The 21,678-nt window shown below is 44.8% G+C and overlaps 1 long non-coding RNA gene and 1 other non-coding gene across 2 annotated transcripts; both read left to right on the top strand.

Moving 5' to 3' along the window:
* Positions 1 to 97: 97 nt before the first annotated feature.
* LOC113922564 lies at positions 98 to 20,695 on the top strand. Its single transcript, XR_003519987.1, has 4 exons — positions 98 to 327; positions 4,009 to 4,093; positions 19,163 to 19,308; positions 20,501 to 20,695. It is a non-coding gene; the product is annotated as an uncharacterized LOC113922564 (long non-coding RNA).
* On the top strand, positions 311 to 382 carry TRNAD-GUC. Its single transcript has one exon. It is a non-coding gene; the product is annotated as a tRNA-Asp (tRNA).
* Positions 20,696 to 21,678: the final 983 nt, after the last annotated feature.

Raw genomic sequence — 21,678 nt, 5'->3', positions numbered from 1 at the left:
GACAAGGCGTGCGCTTTGCTCCCTGGGAGTGTGTGTGTGGATAGGTGCTGAGAGGATTGGGAGCATTCCTGAAAGGGGAGGAGGAGGAAGAGGAGGGGAGTGGGGGCAGCTGGAGGATCGCGGGCGGACGGAAATGATCAGAAGTGCAACGGGGAGAACAATCGAATGCTTCCATTTTAGTTTCGTTCAGCTTCGGTGGAACTTGCAATGGCAATGGAAGAATGTTAGACCTATTGGTGGCGCCAACAATAAGGACGGAGCAGGGTGTTAAGCAATAAGAGTCTTGTCGGAAGAACCGCTTACGTGCAATTCCTCGTTAGTATAGTGGTGAGTATCCCCGCCTGTCACGCGGGAGACCGGGGTTCGATTCCCCGACGGGGAGGCACGAAGAAAGACTCTTTTTTGGTTTTCATTCCCTTTTTTAAATCGGAATACAACCACCACGATGAAAGTACTTCTCCAAACATTTTAAAAGTTAATACGAAAGAAATAGTGTCAAATGAGCTGTAGCTTTACATTTTAAGAGTTGTTTCGTTTCTGGCTTGCCATGTTGGCAACCCAGCACACGCTGAATTGTCAGTTCAACAGATTTTTCTTTAGTGCTTATTATGTACTTTTCCAGGCCCTGAAGAGCAAAAACTGAATAAGCCAATATTCCCATTTTAGAAACTTAGGAAGGTCATTTCAATATACTGTAATGAGAGAATTCTGTGATAGGAGTATGTGTGGGCGGCAAGATTGGAATGCAGAGCTGGGACATCTAGCTCAGCTCTGGGGCCCTTTCAGAAGGTGAGGAAGGGTTGAAGGATGATTTCTTTTGGGAGGGGACCTCAGAGTTGAAACTGGAGACACTGGAAGGGGACAGGTCTCAGAGGACTTTAAACAGCTGGATCTTTAATCCTGAATTCATGAATGGGGGGGGGCCCATTGAAGAATTGTAAACACGTGAGGGACATGGTCAGATTCATGTCATCCAGAGAACACTGGTAGTTATTCAGAGAATGGATAGGAGTTATCAAAACAGAGGCAGGTGAGTTAGGAAACTATTCAAATAGTCCAGGAAGAAGATGTGGGGGCCTCACATAAGGAATAAGTAAAGATAGAGAGAAAGGGGGAAATGGAAGGAATACTTAAGAGACAAGTGGATTCACAGATTAAGAAGAAGCCTAAGATGATCCTCAGATTATTGGCTTCTGCGTGTGAGCAATCATTAACCAGAGATAGAGACCATATGAAGAGGACAGATTTATGTGGGGATGATGTAAGTTTAATTTTGTACCTTCAGAGTTTGAGAGCGTATGGGACTCAAGTGGAGATGTCTGTGAATCACTTGATGTTTAAGTCCATAGCTCTGGGGAAGTTTATGGTAGATAAAGTTGTAACAGTGGATAAGCTCAGCCCAAGTAGCACGTGTAAAGAGAAGAGCAGTGAAAACAGGTTGAAAGCTGGGAGAACACGAGGTTTTAACAAAAAAAAGCTTAAAGAATGGAGGCATTCCTTTCACAACGTATGCATATATCAAATCACCACAATGTACACTTTAAAGATCTTACGGAGTTTTGTTGATTATACCTCAATAAAGCTGAAATTTTGTTTTTGTTTATTTATTTATTTTACAGGGAGAGACACAGCAAGAGAGGGAACACAAGCAGGGGAGTGGGAGAGGGAGAAGCAGTCTCCCCACGGAGCAGGGAGCCCGATGCGGGGCTCGAGCCCAGGACCCTGGGATCATGACCTGAGCCGAAGGCAGACACCCAATGACTGAGCCACCCATGGGGGAGTGGAGTAAAAAGAATTCATGAAATAAATTAGGAAGAGCCAACCAGCAATGTTAAATGCAGGGAGGACTGTTAAAATAAGGACCCTCCTTTGGATTTAGCAATGGGGTGGATGTAGGAAGGATTGTGGTTTTGTTGAGTTTTGCAGTTTAGTGGAAGGCGTTGAGCCATGAAAGAGAAGAGGGAAATAGAACATAGGCTGCTCTGTCAAGAGCCAATTTGAGAAAGGAAGACAAAAGAGGTATAGAGAGGCATATGGCATTGAGAAAGTGTTCTTTATTTTTTTTTAGGGAAAGAGAACCTTTAGCATGTTTAGATATAGAGGTGAAAGGATTTCTAGAGAAGAGAAAAATAAAGATTTAAGAGATAGTTGATGGGAGATAGTTGATGACTTGAGCATTGGCCAGTGCTGCGTAGCTCCATTCTGTATCAAAATATCTAACAATTAAATTTGGCTCCAGTAACAAAAAGATGCTATGTATGGGGATGTCCTGGTGTTGGCCCCAGCAAGGCAAAGGAAAACAAAATAAAATAAAAACATGCCAAACCATGAAATCCCATATCTTATACATGCAAAAGTCTGAATTTTATAGGGCCTAAGAATCCATGACATGGTTGACATTTGCATACATTTTTTGAGGCCTAAAAATATTCTAGGTGTTACCAAATCAAGGATGACAACATGATGCAATAGAATTGATTTAGTCAAAGAACACACAATCAAATGATCTTCCTTATGGAGGAAGGATTGTTTGTCTCAATAAAAGAATGTCAATATCATCGTCTTCCATTATCGATTACCAGGAGCCCACAGAGTTTATGCCAATGTGTTCAAGAAGATAGTCACAGACAACTGCAAATGAGTGCCTCAAATTGATTAGATTAATCAAAAGACAAACATACAGTAGCAATTATTTTCTAAGATTCCTCTGACACCCAATATAGAGTGTACAAAAGTAGCAATTCACAAACAATAGAAGTGTTCTTCATATCCAATGGTGAATTGGGAAAGTTTAACAAATGAAGCTTTCCATTGTTTCTATAAAATAAGGATAATATCAGAGCTTATATACAAAAGGAGATTTTATTAAGGATGAAAAAAGTGATTTATATAAAGTTTTATAAAAAGAAGTAGTACATATACTTACAGAGCCATTTGAACAGGAAGTATTCCGGCTTGACTGCTCACCTGGAAAAGTTACTAAACCCCCCAAAGCCTCAATCCTTTTGGGTGAAAAACTGAGATACCTGTGTCTCATGGGGTTGTTGAAAGGATGAGATGAGATAATGTATGTGAAGTGCTTAGCATTGTGCTTGGTATCATGATCATCTATTAGGTGCTTGCCGGTATTATTTCTATTGGTTTTTATTTTGCCTATTTTGATAATTTTAATATCTAGTCTTTCTTGTTTTGTTAGCAAGAGTTTTTAGGAAGACCTGGGAAATGAGAAGCAACCAAGACATGGGAAATAAGCAGATCGTGCCAAAATAGACTTTTAAAGAGAGTTTGTAACATCTGTTTTTGAAATATATTTAGGAAAATCGAGAAATTGCAATAGGTGTATTAACACGTGACTTCCCATTTCTGTCTAGCTCTGCAAGGATCACCTTCACATGCCAGGTTTCAGTTAAGCTGAAAGCATCTTGTGCAAGATCTCAGCCCTCTCATGCTCTTCCTCAAGCCTTAATCCCCATCCAGCCCCCATGTTTCCTGGAGAGAGTTCTCCTTTTCCTTCCCAGGACTCTGTCTCCCCACCCTCCAGTCTGGGCAGGAGTCTAGTAGAATCTCTTGTCCTAACAGAACAGAGGTGTATGGGATGCCCCTTATGTTCTCCTTCCAATGGGTGAGAAAGTGGAAGAAATTATTTTAGTTCCCTTTTTTTTTTTTCATGGTTAGCTCACAAAATGGTTGAGGCAGCCCTGACTGGTTTCTCCATTTTTCTGTTAAATTTGTTTTTGTTTGTGCAAGAATTGTATGCTTACTAAGCATAAGTCTATTGATGCCAAGAAAAGGTTTGCGCAGCTGGGGAGGCCAGAAATGAAAGGAGCACAAGACAAGTTCTTCCAATTTAGTAAAATAGCATAAGGGACTCTCTCCACCTGCCTTCACTCCTCCCCTGCCCCCCACCGCTGTCTCCCTCCTCTCCGACCCCTATCCTGAATGAGAGCAGGCTGGGTCTGAGAGCCTCCCACACAGATTTGGTGTTTGTTTCTCTGCTTGTGCCCACAGGAGGGATTGGCCTGAACAGGATGGATTATCAAGCCATGCTGGGTGGGACTGCTGGTCATGTGACCTTCTCTCTTTCACACACCAGGTATGGTTCCAAGACCAGCAGCATTAGTGTCTCCTAAAAACCTCATCAGAAACGCAGATCTCAGGCCCCATGTCTGGCCTGCTGGATCAGAATCTGCGTCTTAATAAGATACTTCCAGTGATCAGTGTGCATATTAAATGAAACCACTGCCTTAGAGGCTGAAAGGATACTTTGGGATTGGAGGAAATTCAGTTCAAGAATTTATCAAACACGTCAGTACTCCTCTTGGAGTTCTGGCCCTGGATCCTCAAATCAGTACTCCTGTCATGCTTCATCAACTCCAACACAGCACCTACCATGCCACATAAATGTCGGTTTATTTGTCCTTCTCCCCGATGAGATGGAGAGTCTTGAGTCTCCAGATGGCATATTTTTCCCTCTCTGAGCATGTTCATTGGATGGATAAACAGAGGTATAGATGAGTAAATGAGATTTCCCATGAGACCCCAGGGATCCTTTTATTCAGTGCTTTACTCTTTGTTGACTTTGGGGCTAAGAGAAAGCTGCCTTGTGAACTCTTCCTTGTCCTCTCATGTCACCAGGCAATGTGTTCGCTTGCAACAGAAAATACCCTTTACCATCCTCTTGCTTAATGGGAAACACTTTACAGACCTCTTTATGGAAGCATACTATCCACTCATAAAAGTGCACTCATCATAAGTGTATAGCTCACTGAGCTTTATAAACTGAACACACACCAGTGCAATCAGTCCCCAGATAAGATACAGAGCATTATTACCACCACCCCACTAGATGGCCCCCTCAAATTCACTTCTATTCTCTGTAAACCTTGCCCCCAGTGGCAGTCACTGCCTGACTTCCAACAACGCAGTACTTCTACCTGTTTTGCTAGGTTTATTTCCTTTATTTAAGCAGAAATGTATAGTGGGTTCTCTCATGCCTGGATATTGTAGCTCATATGTTTGTGAGATTCCTTTATATTGTTGTGTATTGTTCTAGGTTATGCATTCTCATTGCTGTGTAGTGTTACATGTGTGGGTAGACCAGATATATGTATCCATTCTACTGTGGATGGACACTAAGGGAATTTTTGGTTCTGAGTTATCATGAATGCTGCTGCTGTGAACCTTCCAGAGGACGTGTTTTGGTGAACATATCGTAGCCAGGTTTTGATGTGCTGCTTTGAAGTTTGGACAGCATAACTCATGCCAGGTGACATTCCTTTGGGACCACAGCACCAAGCCAAAAATCATGCCTTGCAGCACCCCTGGCTCGTAATTATGGACACAGACCCAGTGAGCTCCCAGCTGGAGTAGGGGACATTGGATCACGCAGCAAGGGAAGCTGTTTTCAAGTTACAAGAAAAAAAAATCTTCACAAATGCTGATCTAGATCATCCTTCCCCCCCCCCCCCCCCCGCTCAGTCACTACTGTTTCTTTTCTAGTTGTACCTGATTATAAGGTTCAGCTGTACTGGGCTTTTTTTCTGAACCAGAGATTCCAGCTCAACTTACATTTTTCCTGCTAAGTAGCCTGTGGTGTTTCATCAGAGCAGGTACTTACACCTTTTGTTCTGATGACTTAAAGCCTGAGTGGGGCTTGACAAGTGTCATTACTGTTTTCAAAAGCCGTATTTCTATCTCGGGTTGGCTGGCTTGGAGCCCAATTTCTCGTTTGCCAACAGAGCAGGTTATTGCTATTAGCTTATGAAGTAGGTTTGCGGCGAAGACCAACCTCAAAGGCTTTCCTTCTGAACATTCTTCTCATCTACAAATTTGTGTTTGAGGAATTAACTAGTATTTTGTCATTTCTTATAATAGGGCCTCTTAGACTTGGTATCTGCAGTTGAGCAAACCCATGTAAGAGACTCACATAGTTGACTTGCACTTCACATTCTCCCACAGATGTGTCTCAGTGTTTCTCAAGCTGAGCCATGTACTTCCTCTTACCTCGCACCCTGCCTCCCTTCCTGGCCTCCAACACAGCTTCTTCTCCAGCCAGACTCTACGTCTTTTCCCACAGATCACCTCACCGGGCTCCCTTAGGTCACAGGGCTGGAAGGCGCTCCCTGCTCACTCCCCTCACTGCTGTTCACTGCCCCGTTCTCCAGAAAGATTTTCCCCATGTATTGTCCTTCCCCTGCTGGTCCTTCATTTTTCTGAATGGGAACTCTACACACACACACACACACACACACACACACACACACACACACACACACACACAGAGTCAACCCTCATTATTTGCACATTTCATATTCGTGAGTTGTCCACTCACTAAAATGTATTTGTTACCCCCAAATCAATACTTGTAGCCCTTTCGTGGTCACTTGTGGACACACAGAGTGGTGAAGAATTTGAGTTGCCTGAGGCTCACGTTCTCAGCTGGGATTGATCTAGGCAAAGCTGAGGCTTCTTTTTTCTGCCTCTTTTACTATAAACGAGTGTCCTTTTTGTAGTCTGTTTAATGTCATGTTTTTCACATTTTTATGCTTTCTGTCGGTCATTTCACTGTTTAAAATGTCCTCCAAGCAAATGCTCAAGTGCTGTCTCATGTTCCTAAGTGCAGGAAGGCTATGATGTGCCACATGGAGAGCAAACACTTGTTAAATAAGCTTCGTTCAGGCATGACTCAGAGTGCGGTAGGCCGTGAGTGTGATGGTGATGAATCAACTGTATATTAAATAAGGTACTTCGGACAGAAACACACATAAAACAAGGTCATGTATTGATTGGAAAGTGCAACCAAAAGTTCACAGAACCCTACCATGTTTCCCCTGGAAGCAATGGTTCAGGCTTCACTAACTAACTCACTATTCACAACGACTTTATAGAGCATCATTGCTGCAAATAAGGAGAATCAGCTGCATATATTCCTTGCCTGTCCAGTTGGTTCACATTTTTTTCCTTCAATCTCTCTGTTCCCAAAGGGGTTAAAGTGGCAAGCTTTTCTTGGGCATACCTTATTCTTCCTTGAACTCTCTCACAGCACCTGGCTCCGGACAAATGACCGTGGGGCCTCGGTGGATGGGAAGGGGAATCCAAGAAGGGAGGGAAGGGAGGATGGAGCAAAGGAAGAAGGGATGGTGGGAAGGAAAAAACCTGAGGTTATTGCTTTGTCCAAGAGAGCTTGGGTTCCCAGAATTTCACAATTTCTCAGTCCTCACATGCTTCCTCTTTATGTCCAAGAAGAATCATTGAACTAGAATAATATAAAATTAGAAATTAAGTGATATTTTGTGATAGCTTTGGCTTTTATTTCTGCTCTTTAAGGAGTCGAACAGAGCAAATCTTCCAGATTCTTTTGAGCTTTAAAAAATTTTTTCTTTCTCCTCCCCCTGCCCACTCTCCACACCTTGTCTTTCTTAGGCTAGGATAACTTTACAGTTCCACAACTCTAGGCCAAAAGGAAGTGGAACTCCTGGCAGGCATTAATACACCTCTGTGGTATTATCAGACCCCTTTCGTGGGTGGCAAGCAGCATGGATGTTGGCTTGTCCTTAGGAAGTTCATTTTATGAACCACGGAGTTCATTATTAAATTATTAAAGTGATCAGAGTGGGAGACTGAATAATGAAATTATATTGAGGTGGACCTGTCCACAAATGCTGTAGGAGTTCAATGGGGAAGTCTGTGGGCATCTTTCTGGAAGCAGTGAGGCTTGCATGGAAATATAAAGCAGGAGTCTCGTTTTTTAATTGCCAACCAATATCAATAAAAATTGGGGGGGCACATCCTCAATAAATGTGGGTTTGTTTTCTTTTTTGCTTGTTTATAAATTCTCTACTGTGTGCTAATGTAATTAATGAATATCTCATGGTGCAAGATACATTGAGAGGGTCATTGTCAATGATTGTGAATATAAATCCTGAATTTTAAATAGCCATCTTCATAATTTTGCTTTGCATGGCAAGGGGCTACCTTCCTGTCAGATTTGATTTGATAATCATTGTTTCATTTTGTTTGTTAAATCAATGTGGCCCCCTTATCTTGGAATAGAAGCATCAGTTCTGCCCTTTTCCTTTGCTCACTTGTACTTACATTGTACCTTAGACGTTGAGGCTGCAATTTGTGAAACAGGACCATAGAACTTTGTTACCTGGGTGCCCGGAAAAGTCATGAGCCTGCAGAGGGCTTTGGCCCGGGGCACAGGAAATGCCAGGCCCTGAGAAAAGTTAAAGGGAGAGTAGAAGAACGAAGTATAGTCATTTCTGATTACATCTCACAAGTCATCTCTGTGAAGCAGACCGCTTACATAAATAAAATTAGAGATTTAGTATTTTCTGCCTGTACCCAAATGCTGCCTGCACGCGTGCATCTTTCCCCCTTTGGAAGTTTGCATGGTAATTGAAAGGAACGGTAATTCCAAAGATGTTGATCGTGAAGAACATAGTCGGACACCAAAGGCAAATTCAGAAAAAAAGCTCACACTTCCTGAACCCCTAGATGTATTTCCAAAGAATGAATCCATCACATTTTACCTGAGATGCCTATGTGCACTGGGGCTGGCCATTCCACCCCGGCCTGGTGATCAGAGTGGGGATTCATTGGCCTTTCTGTCCCCTAGAAGGAGAAAGTTCTCTTTCCAGCTTTAACTGAGCCTTGAAAGGGACAAATCATCACTTCTGCCGTTAATTGATTGGTCACACAGACCAACGCTGCTACAATAGGAGGGACTACACAGAGACACAAATACCAGGAGGTGGAAGACATTGGGAGCCTTGTTGGGGGCTGGCTACTACTGTTTACAGAACCTGGACTGGATCGCCCAACGGAAGAACCAAGCGGCACCAGAGATCTTGGAGGATGGGAGGTTTATTTAACGCCGGCGGGCTCAGAGGAAATGATCTCCAAAGGTCTGAGCCCTGAGCACAAACAAAGGGGGTAATTTATACACTTCTACTTCTGCATACTTGGCACTTTGGTGCATGTGGGAAGCAGGGCAGAGAGAAGAACCCGGAAGAGCCCCGGGGCAGGGGCTGGGACTCACTTGCTGGCTTGGTCGGCCATCTTAGGACACAGATTTTTCCTTCTCATTCCCCCCTTTGATGACCCTTTAAACACCTAGTTTAGAGGGCATCATCTTCATCTTCTAAGGGGCGATAGAGAGTAAGGAGCAACTGGAGTCTGATCTTAGCAATTTGGGTAGTGATAAACCTAGTAGGGGCATTAAGAATACAAGGATCAAATGCTACTATGAGGAGAAGCAATTGGAGGGGACGGATGAGGAGGGTGAACCAAGGGAACCATTGTGAGAGGGAATCCCACCAAGTGGTCTGCTGGAGTGCTTTCCCACGGGTGATTTACTCGTTCCTGTAATTGGGTCAGGGTTTCTTGGACCACCCCCGACTCATTAGCATAGAAACAACATTCCTCCTGTAAGAAGGGGCAGAGCCCCCCTTGCGTGGCCGTGAGCAAGTTGAGCCCGCTGTTTTGGAGGACCACTGAGGCCAGTGAACTGAGTTGGCGTTGCAGGGCCAGGGCTGACTGAGTGAGGGCAGAAAAGTCCACTGTGAGTTATTGAGTTAGCCCCTGGTACTGAACCTGAGACATCCCGACGCCAGTGGCGCTGAGGGTAACACCTGATGCGGCCAACAGGCTCACAATAAGAGGGATGGCTGTGGGGGAATGTCGGGGGTGGCTAGGAGGTCTCCATATGAGTGGGGCATGCCTCCTGGGGAGGACTGAAAGATCAGGTAGGAGACTGACAAGCATGCATGATTGCGTGGGGTGATGCAGATGTATACACCTTGATCTCAGCCACGGCCCATTCCTCTTCCTTTTTCAGCGTAACTGGGTGGAGGGACTTCTTCCGGGGGTGTCAGGGCCATGGTGAGGGAAGGGGCTCTGTCCATGTCCTCACTGGCTGTGGTTGTGGCTGCCTCATCTGCCAGATGATTTTCCCACGCTATGGGGCCGTCTCCTTTCTGGTGTCCCTTACAGTGCAGGATCGCTACTTCCTTTGGAAGCCAGATGGCTTAGAGGAGTCTCAGTATCTCCTCTTTGTTCTTGATAGCTTTTCCTGCTGTGGTTAGGAGGCCCCTTTCCTTGTAGATGGCTCCATGTATATGTACAGTAGCAAAGGCATACTGAGAGTCAGTGTAGATATTGACTCGCTTGCCTTCACCGAGGGTGAGGGCTTGGACTAAAGGCATATAGTTCAGCCCATTGTGCTCACCAGCCAGTTGGTAATGCCTTAACTTCTAGGACTTCAGTGGTTGTGGTTACTGCATAACCTGCTTTCCGGGCACCCTCTTGTAGGTAACTGCTGCCATTGCTAACAGCATGAGCTCTGGATTCTTTATGGCTTGATCCCGCAGATCTGGACGGCTCACATAGACTTCATCAGTCACCTCAGAGCAGTCATGGTCTGGTTCCCCCTCTTCCGTGGGGAGAAAGGTTGCTGGGTTTAATGTCCTTACTGTTTCGAGGGTGACTTGTAGGTTTTCTCAGAGGGGCCCTTGGTATTGTGCCAGCCAAGAGTTGGAAAGGAAGCGGTGGCCCTGTGCGTTCATGACGGACAAAATTGCATGAGGGACCCTGACGTTAAGTTCTTGCCCCAGGACGACCTTGTCTGCCTCCTTGATGAGTAGGACTGTGGCTACCAGCGCCCTGAGGCACAGTGGCCATCCCGCTGCCACAGAGTCCAGCTTTTTTGACAGATATGCAACTGGCCGTTGCCAGGGCCCAACAGTCTAGGTGAGCGCCCCGAGTGGTATCTTTTCTTTTTCTTGTACAAAGGGATTGAAGGGTTTTTCTACATCTGAAAGGCCCAGGGCTGGAGCCTGCCCCAGGGCAGTCTTTATCTCTGTGAAGGCGGCTTCTGTTTCCTCAGTCCAGATAGGGGGTTCTTGATCTGGTCCCCCTAAGACATCATAGAGGGGTCTTGCTATTGCCAAGAACCCGGGAATCCAGATGTGACAGAATCCTGCAGCCCCCAGGAATTCCTGTAGGCCCCTTTTTGTCTGGGGCTGTGGCAAGGAGGTGATGACCTTTTTTCTCTCCGGCCCTAGTTCTCTCCTTCCTTTGGTGTGGAGGAAACTGAGGTATCGGACCTGTTGTTGGCAGATTTGTGCCTTCTTCCATGAGACTCGGTATCCCGAGTCTGACAGGAGCTGTAGGAGGGCCTTTGTGCCTTTTGTGCAGTCTTCTTGTGTGTCACTGGCGAGGAGGAGGTCATCCACATACTGGAGGAGGGTGCATCGTGCGGCCTCTCTTGGGAAGCTGGTGGGGTTCACGGCCAGCGCTTCCCCAAAGAGGGTTGGTGAGTGTTTAAACCCCTGCGGGAGGCATGTCCAAATCAGTTGCATATGGCACCCTGTATCAGGTTTAAACCATTCAAAGGCAAATAGTGGTGGCTCTGGAGAGCTAAGTGGAGGCAGAAGAAGGCATCCTTCAAATCTAGGCAAGTGAACCATCTGGCTGACCCGGGGATTTGGCCAAGGAGGGTGTATAGATTCGGGACCACTGGGAGCAGAGAGATGGTCACCTTGTTGATGGCCTGCAGGTCTTGAACTGGTCGGTATCCCCCTCTTGGCTTCTTGACTGGCAGGAGTAGGGTATTCCAGGCTCACTGGCACTTGACTAGAATACCTGCTTCTTTGAGTTTGGCCAGATGTTCTTGGATGCCAATCTTAGCTTCTTGTGGAAGGGGGTATTGCCTTTGCCTCCGAGGTTGGGCTTCTGGGATCAGTTCAACAATGATATGGGCCCAATTCCTGGCTAGTCCAGGTGGGTTGTCTTCAGCCCATACTGAAGGGAAGGTGAGCCTGAACTCCGGCGGGCTGCTTGGTTAGGCCTGGGTGCAGAATAGCCTCCATTCTTCTTCCCTTGGCATGGTAATTGTTAGTATTAGAGACCCCATCTCCTCTAGCCTTGGGTTCATTTGGAGGCTGGTGTGTCTGGTGGGTTCAAAGGTTATTTGAGCCCCAAGCTTGGAGAGTATGTCTCGGCCCAGGAGGGGGATGGGGCAATCAGGTAGATAAAGGAATTTATGTTGGACCTTGTGCCCATTCTCCTTATAGTAGGCACATTGATCCCTTTCCAAGGGGGTTCTGGGTCTCCCCCCTATCAGTGGTCGGGGTTTTCCCGCCTTTGTGTTGTCCTTTTCTTTGAGGGCAGTGGCGAGGAAGCTGAATTTCTTTTTCATCTTTTTGTCGGCTTCCCTTTCAGCTGTAACCTCCCTGTTCATGTAGACCTTATTGGCAATTTCTATTAGCTGGGTGATGTTCATCCCAGTGAAACCCTCTAGTTTCTGAAGTTTTTTTCTGATGTCTGGGGCGGCCTGAGCCACGAAGGAGGTGTTTACCATCTGTTGGCTTTCCTGTGCCTTGGGGTCAAATGGAGTGTATATCCTGTAGGCTTCACATACTCTTTCCTAGTAGTCTCCGGGGGATTCCCCTGGTTGTTGAGTGACTGAGGATATCTTAGTCATGTTCATGGGTTTCTTAGCTCCTGCCCGGATTCCCCAGAGGAGGGCCTTCTGGTACCGGTGGATGTGGGTCTGTCCCTCGGTTATGGTGAAGTCCCATGGTGGGTGCTCTTTGGGTGCAGCTGTATTAGCCCAGGCAGCAGGGTTGATGACTCCCGCTCGTGTGTGCTCTTCTAGGTACTGCCATGCTCCTTTCATTATTCTCCTCCTTTCCTCTGTGTTAAACAGGGTGTGGAGTAACTATTGGCAGTCTTCCCAGGTTGGCCAGTGAGTCTGGAAGAGGGATTCCATGAGGCTTACCATAGCCTGTGGTTTCTCAGAGTAGGATAAGGTGTTATATTTCCGGTTGAGGAGGTCGGTGGTGGAGAAGGGCTGATAATACACCATGGAATGGCCGGGTTGGACTGTCCCATCTTCATTGCACCTCTCGGGTTCCTGTGTCTCGTACCAGCATTTGGAGGGCACTTGTGCCCGGCCTGGGGTGCAGCCTGGCTGCTGGTCCTGGAGAAAGTGGATCCTCTGGGCCTGGGAGTGCCGATGAGACCAATGGCGGTGGAGTGTCTGGAGCTGAAGGGCTAGGTATAGATGGTCTTGGGGGTGCGTTCAGTGGGGGCAGGATCGGTTCATCCTCGGGATCTCTGGCTAGGATTTGTGTAGACTGGGGCTTTTGCTGATCTTCTTTAGGTCACTTGGATGAGGCGATTAAGACCCTGGCCTGTCCCTGCCTATTGCAAGTGAATCGCACCCAGCAGGGAAGGGTCTGGGCAATTCCTAGCCAGGAGTCAACGTACAGAAACTGGTCAGGGTGTCCTGGTTCTCCTATTACGACTCATCATACTCAACAAATCGTTGGGACATCCAATGTCTCTTCTGAAGGCCACCCGACATTAAAGGTGGGCCATTCCGATTCACGTAGGGTTCTCAACTTGCTGGGGTTCATCCTGACTCCATAGTCTCCTGAAAACCCTTTCTTGAAATTTCTGATCATGGTCTCTAGAACCGTAGGTTTACTCTGCCCTGATCCCAGGGTGATGTTCCCGTGTGCGGTGTTGCAGAGACAGACGGGGGGCGGGGGTGACTCCTGTAGTGAGGAGACCAATCAGATGCTCGTCTGGCCATGTCCTGAAGGAGCTTAGGTGAGACTTAGCTGTAGCGGTCTCAGTGTTGTGACGATCGGAATCTATTCTGATGCCACCCTAGACTGTATGCTGTTCACCATGGAATCACAGACGCACCCACTCAGACTCTATAGGCTTCTGGGGACCTTAAGGGTGCCCACCCGTGGAGTCACAGAATCAGTCCACTTAAGCAAACCAGGTTGGACTGCACATTCATTTGCACATTCACTCCAGGAGTTATTACATTTCCTCTCTGGGAATCCCTACCTGTGAGACCTCTAAGAGGTCTCTGGGAGGTGATCAGGCTCCCCTTTCACCCCAGCGGGTGGGCCTGTCTGGGTCCTGGAGCCCCAGGCCTTACCGGAATCTGACATTGGGACCAGGTCCTCACCTGCCAAGTCTCCTCGAGTCCAGTGGGAACAGCGGGAGCAGGGCCGGCCCAAGGCGACTGGGGCGGGTGACTGCCGAAAATTAGGCAGGGCCCGCCTTCTCTGTTACGATCCCTTGTTCCATCACCGTCCTGCCATTGCCCCAAACCGGTGGCAACAATGGGCCAGCACCATTGGGTTTCCCGGTGAGGGAACCAAATGTTACGGAACCTGGACTGGATTGCCCGACAGAAGAACCAAGTGACACCTGGAGATCTTGGAGGATAGGAGGTTTATTTAATGCCAGTGGGCTCAGAGGAGAGTGGTCTCCAAAGGTCTGAGCCCTGAGCATAAACAAAGGGGGTAATTTATACACTTCTATTTCTGCATACTTGGCGCTTTGGTGCACGTGGGAAGGAGGGCAGAGAGAACCCGGAAGAGCCCCAGGGCAGGGGCTGGGACTCCCTGGCTGGCTCGGTCGACCATCTTAGGACACAGATTTTTCCTTATCACTATCATGAGGTAGGCATTATTATCACCCCCATTTTGCAAAGGAAGAAACCGAGGTTCTAATAAACAAGTAATTTGCTCAAGTCACTAGCTTATAACAAACAGAGCTGGGGTTCAAACCCAGGGAGTGTGACCCCAGATCACATCCTTTTTGAGCATGGCCTTGTCCTCTGATCTCACCACAAGCCTTTTTCTAACTTCCTTTCTTCACCCCATTGCATGAAACATTGCACATAAGATGTCTTTCCTTTTGTTTAGACCATTTCAAAAGTCATTGTTTCTTAAGGGCAGAGGTTCGAGAGTTTCCAAAGTAGGAAATACAATGAAGTTATCTGGCCAAAGTCCCTAACATGTATACAGTAATTAATTAATTAATTAATTAAGGAAATGTCAGAGACTAGGAATAACAAGACCATTGACCCAATTTCAGAGCCTGACATTTACGAAATGATCACAAGGTAGAGTGGGTTGTGTGTACTTCCTGTTCAATTTTTCTCTGCCTGGTTGTTTGGGTCAGGTTTTCTCATGAGGCTGGGTGGGCTAAATTGAGTAATGTTATGCTAAAATAAATCTGCAGTATTAGATCTTAGGAAACAAAAGCCGGAAAGAGAAACTACATTTCCTATAAAATGTGGGACTGGGGGATAACATCTTGCCAACAGTATGACTGGATAGAGAGCAATTTCTGTATGAGAAGGAATGGGAGTATATATGATATATGATGTTATCTGCATAAATGATCATGAGAAAGGTAAAGTTTTGTCATTCTTTCGTTGTGATTTTTTTAGTAACCAAATCTGTAGTTGCCCTAAATTGTAGGCCATTATTTTGAACTCAGTATGGCACAGCATTGATCAATAAACACATTTTGTTCATTTAGGTTAGCATTTTCTATGTGTCAGGCCCTATTCTAAGTGCTTTAGACATATTAACTCATTTTTAAACTTTTAAACAAAAATTTGAGGTATAATGGACATACAACATCAGATTAATTTCAGGTGTGCAACATAAAGATTTGTTGTTTGTGGACATTGCAAAATGATCACCACCATTAGTCTAGTTATCATCTGTCACCATACATAGTTACAGATTTTTTTTCTTGTGAGGAGAACTTTTAAGATGTACTCTTTTAGGAAAATTTAAAATATGTAATACAGTATTATTAACTATAGTCACCATATTGTACATTATATTCCCGTGACATTTATTTTATAACTAGAAGTTTGTACTTTTTGACCCTCTTCATGTATTTTGTCCACTCCCCTACCCCCCACCTCTGGCAACCACCAATCTGTTTCCTGTAACTATAAGCCTGGTTTCTTTTTTTAAAAAAATATTCCATATATAAGTGAGATCGCATGGTATGTATTTATCATTCTTTGCCTGACTTATTTCACTTATTATAATGCCCTCAAGGTCCATCCCTGTTGTTGTAAATGGCAAGATTTTATTTTTTTAATGGCTGAATTACACACACACACACACACACACACACACACACACACACACACACACACACACACACCACATTTTCTTTATCCATTCTTCCACTGGTGGACATTTAGGTTGTTTCCATATCCTGGCTATTGTACATAATGCTGAAATGCACATGGGGGTGCCTCTATCTTTTCGAGTTACTGTTTTCATTTTCTTTGGATAAATACCCAGAAGTGGAATTGCTGGATCATATGGTAGTTCTATTTTTTTTTAATTCTTAGTTTATTAATCCTTTCATGACAAATCTGCACAATCACCACGGATAGAGTCACTGTAGAACCTTTGCTCCTTCTGTTGTCCAATCTCCAGCTCTCTTGTTGCCAGCACCAGCACTGGCTTCGGCAGTCCCCCTGACCTTCTTCATTCTGTTCTTGTGTTCCTTTCCCTGTTTTCTTCTGGTCTTTTTCTGCTCGCATAGGCCATGTCTTGCCAGTCTATGGTTGGGTTCATTTTTCTTTGCTAGTTGTCTTGCCTCACCCAAATGGGTTCTGACTCCAAATACAGAGATGACATCTGGTGTGGTCTTGTCCATTTTGGCTAGCTTTTCCCCAAATTTCTGTCTCGGGTACTGTTGCCTTTCCGGGGTGAAGAACATCAATGAGCATTGTTTCCTCTGTAGTTGTTGGTCGGTCATGAACTGCCTGGTCAGGGTCGGTTACTGTGTCATTCATGATGGTGGCCGAGCTTCAAGAAGCCAGGGAGGAAACAAGAATGACTATATGGTAGTTCTCATTTCTTGAGGAACCTCCCTACTGTGTTCCACAGTGGCGGCATTGTACTTGCATTCCCACCAACAGTGCACAAGGGTTCCCTTTTCTCCACTTCCTCACCAACACTTGTTGTTTCTTGTCTTTTTGATAATAGCCATCCTAACAGGTGTGAGGTGATGTCTCATTGTGGTTTCGATTTGCATTTGAATTTGATTTTGATTTGCATTTCCCTGATGGTGAGTGATGTTGAGCATCTTTTCATGTGTCTATTGGTCATCTATATGTGTTCTTTGGGAAAATGTGTATTCAGATCCTTCCTTTGCCCATTTTTTAAAAATCAGATTTTTTTTGCTATTAAGTTGTATGCATTCTTTATATATTTTAGATATTAACCTCGTATCAGATACATGATTTGAAAATATTTTCTCCTATCTGGTAGGTTGCCTTTTCATTTTGGTGACAGCTTCCTCTGCTGTGCAGAAGCTTTATAGTTTGATGTAGTCCCACTTCTTTATTTTTGCCCTTGTTGCCTTTGCTTTAGGTGTCAAATTTTATTTATTTTTTAAAATTAATTTTATTTGATTATGTTATGTTAGTCACCATACGTTACATCATTAGTTTTTGATGTAGTGTTCCACAATTCATTGTTTGTGGGTGTCAAATTAAAAAAAAAAAATCATCACCAAGGCTGATGTCAAGGAGCTTACCGCTTATGTTTTCTTCTAGGATTTTATGGCTTCAGGTCTTACATTCAAGTCTTTAATCCATTTTGAGTTAATTTTTGTATAATATATGTTATAAGATGATGGTCTGGTTTCATTCTTTTGCATGTGACTGTTCAGTTTCCCCAGTACCATTTATTGAAGAGACCGTCCTTTCCCCCATTGTATATTCTTGGCTCCTTTGTCATAAATTAATTAACCGTAAATACTTGGGTCTATTTCTGGGGTCTTTATTCTGTTCCATTGATCTGTGTGTCTGTTTTCATGCCAGCGCCAGACTACTTTGATTGCTATAGCTTTGTAATATAGTTCGCATTCAGGGAACATGGTGCCCTCCTGTTCCTCTTTCTTTCTTTCTTTCTTTTTTTAATCTTTTTTTAAAGATTTTTTTTAAAGATTTTTTTAAAGATTTTTTTAAATCTTTTTTTTAAATCTTTAAAGATCTTTTTTTTTAAATCTTTTTTTAAAGATTTATTTATTTATTTATTTATTTGACAGAGACACAGCGAGAGAGGGAACACAAGCAGGGGGAGTGGGAGAGGGAGAAGCAGGCTTTCTGCGGAGCAGGGAGCCTGATGCGGGGCTCAGCATCCCAGGACCCTGGGATCCTGACCTGAGCTGAAGGCAGACGCCTAAGGACTGAGCCACCCAGGCGCCCCTCCTGTTCTTCTTTCTAAAGACTGTTTTGGCTATTTAGGGTCTTTTGTGGTTCCATACAAATTTTAGAATAGTTTGTTCTATTTCTGTGAAAAATACCATTGGAATTTTGATGGGGATTGCATTCAATTGTAGCTTGACTTGGGTAGTATGGAGATTTTAACAATATTAATTCTGATACTATGTTGAATAAAAGTGGTGAGAGTGGGCAATCTTGTCTTGCTCCTGATCTTAAAGGAAAAGCTTTCTGCTCTTCACCATTGAGTGTGATGTTAGCTGTGGGCTTGACATAGATGACCTTTATTATTTTACACTCTTCTTTTAATCCTGACAAAACTCTGTAAGGTAGGTACTATTACTTTTCCCATTTTACAGATGAGGAAACTGAGGCACAAGTATTGTCCTGGTTAAGTTCCAGGTTACCTAAATTACAAAGTAACCTGAGGTGGGACGCCTGGGTGACTCACTTAGTTAAGCACCTGCCTTCGGCTCAGGTCATGATCTCAGGGTCCTGGGATCGAGCCCTGCATCGGGCTCCTGCTCAGCGGGGAGTCCGCTTCTCCTTCTCCCTCTCCCTTTGCCCCTCACCCTGCTTGTGCTCTCTTTCTCTCTCTCTCTCAAATAAATAAAATCTTTAAAAAAAAAAACAACAAAGCCAAACCAAAGTGACCTGAGGTTAAGTAACCAGCCAAGATTACATAGCTAGAAAGTTTCAGAATTGGGATTCAAACCAGGCACTAGAGGGGCCAGAGCCTGGCATTGAATCAGGCTCTTTTCCTGGTACAAAAATATGGATACATAGGTCATTCTCTTTTGTGACCACACAGGCCGTTCTTGCCACTGGGATCCTCTCCCGTTTTCACCCCTTCTCCTGCCTGGCCAGCAAATTCCTGCCCTTTTTTCCAAGAGTCTGCTCACGTTTACCCTCTGCTCTGAAGGCTTCCATGACCTGCATCCAGATTTAGGCACCTGTTTCTCCATGTTGTTACTATGTTTTCTTCATCTTGTGGAGACATTTGCTGCTTTTTAAATCTACTCAGCTTCTAGTCTACCTTCTCTGTCCCCAGTTCTGTGACGCACCTCTCCCCGATTTCAGGGGTGGTCCGTGTGACGTGAGACCAGCCAGATCAGAGCCTGCCTTGATGGCACAGTTCAGAGACGACCGTGTGAGCCAGGTTGGTCTACTCAGAGTGAATCCTGGGACACGACAGGAGCTTGTGGAGAGAAACACAGGATTCCATTGTAAGTCTGGTAGCCTTCTCTCTTCTCAGTGTACCTGAGGATGAAGCCACACTGAAGAGAGGGAGAAAGGAATGACAGTGAGAGTCGGCTGGTGATATTGTTTGAGTCTCTGGGTCCCGCCCCACCTAAATTCAAGATAGACTTTTGGACTTGATCAGCTAATGAGTTCCCTCTGTCAGCTTATGCCAGTTGGAGTTTTCTATCACTGGCAACCAAGGGAATATGAGCCAGTAGATGAATTCTACTATGTATCGATAGCTAGTTCTTCCACGATACCAAAGTGAACTGGACCATAATCCTTTGGGGGTAGTAGATGCTCAGTAAATATTTGTTCAATGCATTTAGCTGAAGAGTGTTTTGGAGGGACCTGAGCCTACAGCACGGACACCTTTATGGAGGCTAATGACTCAGCTGGTACAAAATGTAATCAAGGGACTCAGGTTGAAGAGTGGAAATGAAGGAAAGGGACAGTCACCAGACAAAGAATGAAGGAGGCGATGACACAGAGTGAGTTGGAACAATAGCCAGATTAAAGCTTGAGTGCCGCCCCATTCTGTGTGTCTGTGTGTCTGTGTGTTTTAGCAAACTTCTCCTTAGCAGCCTACTGCGTTAAATTTAATATTACTAGGTGGTTATTGTCTGTCTAAATCACTCACCTCTGCCAGTTGATCACAGAAAAATTAAGGTTAGACAATCAGAGGCTCACATATGAGCCAATAAGCATGATGATCACACCAAAAAAAAAAAGCTTTTATGAAACAACACATTCAGGTCTTCCTAGGGATAGGACCGGGAGTTCAGAGGCCCAGACAAGTCAGCGTGCAGTGACAGGCAGTTCCTGGACAATGTAATGGCGCATCAGCTAAGAGCAAAGGCCCCGAGTAAAATCGAAACTGGGAGGTGAAGTTAGCCTCGACTTCTCTAACCACCAGCCAAGATGACACCCGGTAAGAGACGCTGGGAAGTCATGTGTGGCACACCCTGCAACCAGCTCCGGGACCCAGTGGAAGGGAGGAACAAGACCCCTCTTCGCTTCCCATCACCTCCCCTAAAAAAGGAGCCAAGTCCTACTGAGACTCAACTTCTTCCCTCTCAGCCTGCCCCAGGAAAGATCAGAGGGAAAGAGAGGCGCCATCTGTTTTGCTCTGGGGTTGTTGTAATTTTGCTCTTCTGCTTTGTCACTGACCTGCAGACTGCTAGCCGCAAGGGGGACTCTGAGTGACCTATGCCTGAATCAGCCATGGGGAAGACTCCATACTCTAGGATAAAGGATCTACAGCAGTCCGGATGGAACATTCTGTGATGATGGAAATATTCTGGATGTAGTCCATCATGGTAACATTAGGGACAGTGGCTATTGAGCACTTGAGATGAATTGATGGCTAGTGCAATTGACGAATTAAATTTTTTTTAAAAAGATTTATTTATTTATTTGAATAGGGAGGGGCAGAGGGAGAGGGAAAGAATCTCAAGCAGACTCCCCACTGAGCACGGAGCCTGATACAGGGCTTGATCTCATGACCCTGAGATCATGACCTGAGCCGAAATCAAGAGTTAGCCACCCAACCGACTGAGCCACCCAAGCGCCCCGAGGAATTAAATTTTTAATTTCATTTAATTAGTTAAAATGAAAATTTAAACAAGGACTAGTGGCTATTATATTGGATAGCACAGCTGTATAGGTTCTCTTGCTGAAATAGCTTCCGTCGAATGTGAGCTTTCTGTTTCTTAAAACCCTTCCAGTCTGGGCCAGTGCCCTGACCCAGTGGATGCACACTGAGTCAGTTGAATGTGGTCTTTTTTAGCTAAAGAGGAGGATTCTTGATCACGAGTCAAACACAGAATCCATAAAAAATAAAGCATTATGCTGCCATTTCAAATTATTAGTATTTTATGCAACTTCTGGTTATTTACCTTTTATTAGGAAGAAGCTGTAAGGGCAGGAAACATGTCTGTGAAGAGTTCTGGAGCCAGACTTCCTGATTCAAGATCTCATTTTTTCATGTATTTTATGTAGGCTCTTGGGCAACTTACTGAATTTCTTAGTATCTCAGGTTCCTCCTCTGTAAAATAGCAATAATCATATTGCTATATTACTGTGGTGGGTTGTGATGAAGCTTAAATCATTTTTTGGTGTAAAGCACATAGGACAGAGCTCAGCACATAGTAGGTGTTAATCAACGTTTACTAATATTACTCCCTCTGCCTAGCACCCTTCCTTGCACAGAGCAGGTGCTCATTAGAGGTTTGTTGAATGAATGAATGAATGACTGGATTAAGTATGTTGCCACCAGGTGGCAGTAGTGCCTCACTTATAAGGACTAACCAAAGCACCAGCCTTTTATCAGTCCGTGAAATTCCCTCCTGAAG

This window comes from Zalophus californianus, chromosome 9, assembly GCF_009762305.2.
Source record: "Zalophus californianus isolate mZalCal1 chromosome 9, mZalCal1.pri.v2, whole genome shotgun sequence".
NCBI lineage: Eukaryota > Metazoa > Chordata > Mammalia > Carnivora > Otariidae > Zalophus > Zalophus californianus.
This window is presented reverse-complemented; position numbering and strand designations above follow the sequence as displayed.